Consider the following 7,002-nt stretch of genomic DNA (forward strand, 5'->3'; position numbering starts at 1 on the left):
CTATCTTGGAACTTGTAAACCTGTGGTTTAAAAAAATTAAATTATGTTAGTGTCCTTTGTTCTTATTTTGTATTTCGTAAGCCTTTTACATATTTGGAGACCATTCATATTGTTCTGTTGCACTTTCAATCAGCTGGGTTTTATTATTCTCTCGCACTACTCCTTGCGTATAAAATTGTGTTTTTGTTATCGTTGTGTTCTTGGACTGTGAGAGCTCTTCGTCATTGTTGTCTATCACATCCATTTTATGTGTGCGGTTGTGTGGTCGCATTTTATTGATCCGAATTGGTCCAAAAAAAAACACACACACACACACACAACTCATCGTCCTTTGAATCAATTAGTCTCTTGTGTTTTCCTTTTCCTTTTGTGTATTGTTCGCCGATTACTGTGTTTTTGTTTAATTGTTTTCTTCTTTACTTTGTAATTGCCAACCCACGAAAATAAAGATAAAAACGATCGTCTCTCGAATCAGTTGGTCTCTTCTCTGTCACCGGGAAATAAAAAAAAAACGAAAGAAGCGACGGATCGTTTATTGGTTGTCATCGACCTATACTTACATCGGAACACCATCGATTGTGCAAGACGTATTTGATGCATGCCAGTCAATTAGCATGGCAGTCAATTACGATTGATGAGCCTAACGTGCCACGAGCTAGCGCTTAAAGGCTAAAGTTGTGTGGGATTGCTACTTAACGTCAACGACATTACGACAGAGTTGCGTCGATGTCAATTACAATTTCCAATACCTAGCTGCATCGAATTACAAACGAAAGTGTGTGGGTGCATTGATTGACCTTTTCTTAGTTGCGACCGTCGATAATGTGCATATGCAAATTTATACTCTGTATTAGAGTTTATTACTGAAATGGTCCCTCGACTATTACGAAATTATCAATTTGGTCCTTGATATTTTTTTGTGCCCAATTAAGTCCTCGACTTTAAAAATTTTTACCATTTTGGTCCTCCTATCGTTTAAGTGTTAGAAGTCCGTTTATTTGGAGGGCATTGATGGAATTTCGCTTGAGAAGAATCATTTGCGGCGATGGAGAGGCGGGTCTTCTTCCAAATAGTTCGTAAATTGCAACTATCAAAAGCAAAACCCCTTCTTCCAAGTTAATTAAAAATCAACTTCCCAATAAGAATTTTCAATTTGTACAGTTAACCCCACTTCTTGGGATAGTAATCAAAACCAACAAGGAAAACGAACTGGAATAACGCAGAAGACAAAATTCGCTAGGTGAACCTTTAAATCCCCAAGAAGTTCATCTGATCATCCACAATTTCCAGAATTGACATCAAAGAAAACAGTATTCAACAAATGAAATTCATATCTTAGTGCATAGCATTTACCAATTTCGGCAAAGGACCTCTTCGCCCGGGTAACTACTGACCATCTCAAACCCGAATTTACATAAATAGAAGGGTGATCCTGCTCGAACACGTCGGTAACCACGAAGCCGCATGGCGCAAGCTGAAGAAGCGAATCAACCGGCAAGGGAAGTGGCGGGCCGTCGCCATTGCCATTGAGCACGAACCCTAGTTTTTCTTCCTCTTCCTCCTCCAATCTCTCTTCGTCTCCGCTGAAATCCGAGTTGTTGTCCCACTCCATACCTGATCGGGATTGGGTTCACCAGTTCACCCCATAATTTGATCGAAATTTCACCAAACTCAAAGGCAATGCGAGGAATTGTCCGAATTTCAATTCGGAAATAATTTTCCCTTTTTCTGCTAGGGATAACTTAGCTAGAAGAGATTTCTGTTTGGGATTTTTCAGATTTCAAATGAAATTCCATCAATGCCCTTCAAATAAACGGACTTCTAACGCCTAAACGAACGGAGGACCAAACTGGTTTAAATTTTCAAAGTCGAGGACTTAATTGAGCATGAAAATTGTCAAGGACGAAATTGGTAATTTTGCAATAGTCGAGGGACTATTTCAGTAATAAATTCCTCCAATTACATTATATTAGGTGTATACCGTTGTTTTCCTGTAGTTTCGTTCTGATGGACGTTCAATCTCTCTTCGTCTTCACGTGATGGTGGTTCTGATTTATTCATATGATATGATATACTACTCTCGTGTTGGCTTTCTCTTCTGCCGAGGACGATGTCACCGACGATAGTGTGCTTATGCCACTACTATACAAAACACTTTTAACGTCGGTTTTTTTGCGACGTATTTCTCACCGACGTAGTAAATAAATGATATGTTCATTGCTTTTTGTAGTTGTTCGTGGAATGAAATGGTTGGGAAATGAAAATTAAAACGAAGAGTCAAGACTCCCCGAGTGTCGGTCTCGAAAGAGGTAATGCGAAAGATTGCGTAGCCTTTAATCAAGAGAATGCATAATGGAATATGCGAGGTTGTCAAGGTGTATAGAGTGGACATTTATGGTAAAAGTACAATCAATTGAAGTAAACAAGAGAAAGATAACAATTCAATAAAGCAAGGGAATGAATCATGCTAAGTTATGATGGCTCATCGTGTGACTTAAGCAAGGGAAGATTAATTCAACTACTTTGGCTATTCAAGGGTGTGATCTCACAATCCTTTTTCACAAATAGTATACTAAGGTTCTCTAGCGTTGGAATACTTGCTAGGTAACCAGAAGCTTTAGAGGCATTTGTAAAACATCTAGGCTTCACACCTTCTTACTAATCTACCCTTAGAATTCCATAGGATCTATGATTGCAAAAGCTTGTCCTCAACACTAACCACTACTCATGATTAGATCAAGGCCTCAAACTTCCAAGAGATTGGCCAAATCAACATAGAATCAAACCAAAATACTATCAAAGAACAAGAATATATTTCCAAAATAGACTGTGTCAACTTCCACAAATTAGAATTGAGGATCAACACTAAGCATGCATAACATCACACAATTCAATCCCTAAAGAAAATTAGCTACTCATCTTCATGAAATTGAAATCACAAAATCCTAATTCAATAAGAGAAATGTAAATTGCAATTGGAAATGAAAATAAAAGCTAGATTAGGATTAAAATTCACCTAATAGAAATGAAATACAATCTTCAAATCATCTTTGTTCTTCAATCCTTTACCAATTGGAATCTAGATCTAGGACTGCTCTTTCTCTTTATAAAAACTTAGAATGCTAATCTAAAAAATGTAAATCTCAAAAACGATCCAACCTCCCTGAAATTTCTAACTAGATCCTTTAAATAGCCTTCCCAAAATTACCCCTTCACTTAGAAGCTCCGCACACCTGTCCACGCGGGTTCCACACGTGGAGGCCAGGCGTGGATTGGTACTGGAAATGATCCATGCTGGCTCCACACGTGGAGTGGACCTCTAGTCTATCTCGAGATTTTTTCTTCGCTCCGATTGCTCGTTACGCCCTTATGCTTCGCCCTCTAGCTCCCGGGATCTGTAAAAACATTCTAAAACACCAAAGAAATAGTTTTGCATGATAACTACGCATTAGAGCATACAATGTCATAAGTTATTCACAAAAGGATGCTAATCACTATTAATTAACCACAATTTAGACCCTAATTCCTAGTTATCTTGGGTGCTTATCAAGTTCCCAACTTTAAACCTTGCTTGCACTCAAGCAAGTCATTTCAATCACAAGCACATAAGTACCCAAAGATAACTAAGATTACTTAAGTTGGACATTCGGCCAATCAAAAATGAATGCGAGGACTACCGGAGAGGGGGGAACTCCTCGTGATATCTACAAAGAGTGTTAGCTAGATGTCATACAACTCAAGAAATATTCTCGGGAAGCAAAAAAAAACCTTCAAAGATAGACATTTAAGCAATGGGGACACACCTCTCACACCATGTGCAAGCATGCAAACCAAAATTAAATTCACCTCCTATTTAACTAGGGCCTTCAAGTCGATCCCAGTAGTGGGAACGGTGTACACCAATTAATCTACCCTTCCAACCGAACACCAAAGCCCAACGAGTAAAAACAAGTGAGGGTAGGGGTATAGACCACTCAGCGCCAATGGCTTAGGGCAGTCTCCCTTTCTTCTCACTTCCTAGGGTAACGTCATCAGGCGACCCGACTTCTCATGGAGCTCCATGCTTTTTCGAAGATCGGTGCAATGGGTGTCAGAACCCTAACGACTCACCTCCTCTCTATATTCTCATCTTCTAGGATCATTTCTCGGGGACAACCGACTTCATGTAGAGCTCTACGCTTTTCCAAAGATCGGTGCAATGGTTGCCCACATCCTAGCAAGATGGCTTTCCTCAGTTTTTACCTCTAGGAGTGACCTTTTGCCTTTTCTACTTTTCTTCATACAAACCCTCCCACCTTTTTCTTATGATTTAGGGATTTTTTTTCACTCTAATGCTCACCAATAGGCTCATCTTTTGCCCCATGCCCTACCAAGGTTAGTTCAATACCTTGCTTCGCTTACAATATCTTTCTCAAATTAAGAAGTGCACACTCACACTTTGAGAGATCCTTGACTAAGGTCCTATCTAAATAAGAGGTGAACATCATGCAAGCAAGCAAGAATGTAAACCTACTTGGTTTTAAACACTCTCATGGGTGCAAAAAGGTAACTTCCCAAAGATATTTCAATAATAAAAATTTTATTGGCATCTAGTCAAAACTCTCCTAGATAGCACAAAGAATAACTCACTCTCCAAATGGCAAACACAACCATTTATCATGATCAGAAGACTAAATTAAACAATCAAGCAATTAAGCACAAGGTGTGTCCTTTCCACACTTTAAACCAAACATCGTCCTCGATGTTGTGTTGAGGATTACGTGGAATAAAGGAGCACGGGTCTACTTAGCAAAACAACACGACCCTCTTTCCACACTTTGGAAGTGTCTATGGGGTGTGGGGTACAACAAAATTGATCCTTTGTGAAACAATAAAGTGGCATGCTCATCATTTGAGTAAAAGACTAATGCAAAACTACATATATATTTCCACACTTTGAAATTGAAAACGGAGCATGAAATGTAAAAGGGATAAGAGGCTAAACCAAGTATGCATCCATTTTTCCACACTTTAGCTTTCAACAATGGATGGCCTCAGTTATCAATGCGACAAACAACAATGGTTAGCACAAAAAAATCAAGGTGCAATATAAGAAAACTATTCAATTATTCATACTTCACTCTTTTCTTTCTTTTCTCCCTCTCCTTTTTTTTTCCTTTTTTTTCAAGCTTGGGGTGCCTCCCAAGAGCGCCACATTTAATGTGTTTAGCCCGACTCAAATGCTATTACGAGAACAAATAAGAAGCTAAAAACATGAACATAGACTAAAGTAAAACAAACTAAAGAAAGTATCAAATGTAAAACATTAAAAATTCAAATATTAAAAGCGAGTAATAAAAATGCATAGGAGTAAAAGCAAGTAATCTAGAAAGCAATAAAAAAATAAAAGTAAAGAAATTAAAGCTGGAACCCCACGCATAGGGAACCTAATGTTTCAATGGGACATCAACTCATCAAATTTCAACATTGTTTTTATTTTCAAACTCTTCCTCAGATTCCTTTCATTGGGTCGTTGGCATTCCTCAATTATCTCCGAAGGATGGTGGATGGAAGTGGTTGGCAAGTTGGGCTTAGAGCTCCTCAATCAATCTGGCATTATGCTCGATCACTTGTCTTGTGCGTATGATTTCTTCATCTTGCCTATCATATCGAGCATATAAGGATGTCATCTGCTCCTAATGCATGGCACTGTGACCTTGTAGATAAGCCATTTGCTCCTGATGTAACTGCATATGAAAAGCTCGTGTGGAGTCCCAATCCATCATGCTCGGCCCACCATGCTGAGTGCTAGGCCCTCCTTATTCATGCTGCACATTTTGCCCTCTTTCTTCCTCATCTTCACTATCATCACTTACATCACTACCAAGTGATGGTGCGTTATCACCTCCCAGCTTGATTTTCATGGCAAAGAAGTCCTATACTGTGAAAGCTTTCATCTCTGCCTCAATCTTCTCACCCTCAAGGTCATTATTGGGTTCTAAGCCTCGATATAGCTTTGTTACCAGGTCCAATGAACACAGCTTGCACATTTGGCTTATTCTGCGCACCGAGCCACTTTTTCACCTGAGCCCCAATGTTCACACTTACCCTGTTTTCCATACTCCACATATAGAAAAGATCTTAGCGATATGTCTTGTTGAGATTCGTTTTCCTCCCCGAGAGATTGACTGCCAACGCAAGTCGAATCGCCTTCAAGTGATTTGGAATGATCTTCCTTGCCTTCAAGTTGCTAGAGTTGTACTTCCTCTTGATAAGCGCCAAGAATTTTCGAATTTAGGATCGATTATTGGACAACATTGTGTAGCTTTGTCGCCCATTTGTAACAATTTCATGCATAAAGACTCGGATGTGATCAAAAATTTCTAATTTAACTTTAGACCGTGTTTTGAAGTCAATTCCACAGAACAGAAAGGGATCCGAGGCCGAAACGAAGCAGCAAGTGAAGAAGCAACCGGGCAGGATCCATTCACGCAGGCTTCACGCGTGAAGGGAGCGTGGACCACTTCCAGTACGCGTCCTCGCCCCCCTACACGCGTGAAGGCAACGTGACCGAACCATCAAGGACTATTTCAGGATTTTGACTTCATGATGTCTATTTAAAACCCTTCTCCTGCAATTTTAAAGGGAGCCCTAGTTTTAGATCTGAAATCTCTTTTTGTTTTCTCCCTTTTGGGGGAAAACCCCCATTTCCCCTTAGCTTAGATTGATGCTCCAATGATAGATCTAGTTAGATGATGAAAGGAAGATGTAATAAGATTCATTAGCTACGGATGGTAACTCTTCTTTGCTCTACTTTAGTTTAATCTCGTTGTTATTTCTTTTTAATCTTTCTTTGTTTTTCCTTGCGATTTCTTGTGATGTTTGCTTAGATTAGATAGGGGATTGGTGGCCCCAAACTAGTTGTGTGGTTGATTTGTTAAGTAATTTCCTGAAAATTGTAAGCTTGATGAGTTTAGATTCAAATGCTTGTGTGGTTGATGTTTGATATGCTTTGTGCCTAAG

This window comes from Ipomoea triloba, chromosome 5, assembly GCF_003576645.1.
Source record: "Ipomoea triloba cultivar NCNSP0323 chromosome 5, ASM357664v1".
Classification (NCBI taxonomy): domain Eukaryota; kingdom Viridiplantae; phylum Streptophyta; class Magnoliopsida; order Solanales; family Convolvulaceae; genus Ipomoea; species Ipomoea triloba.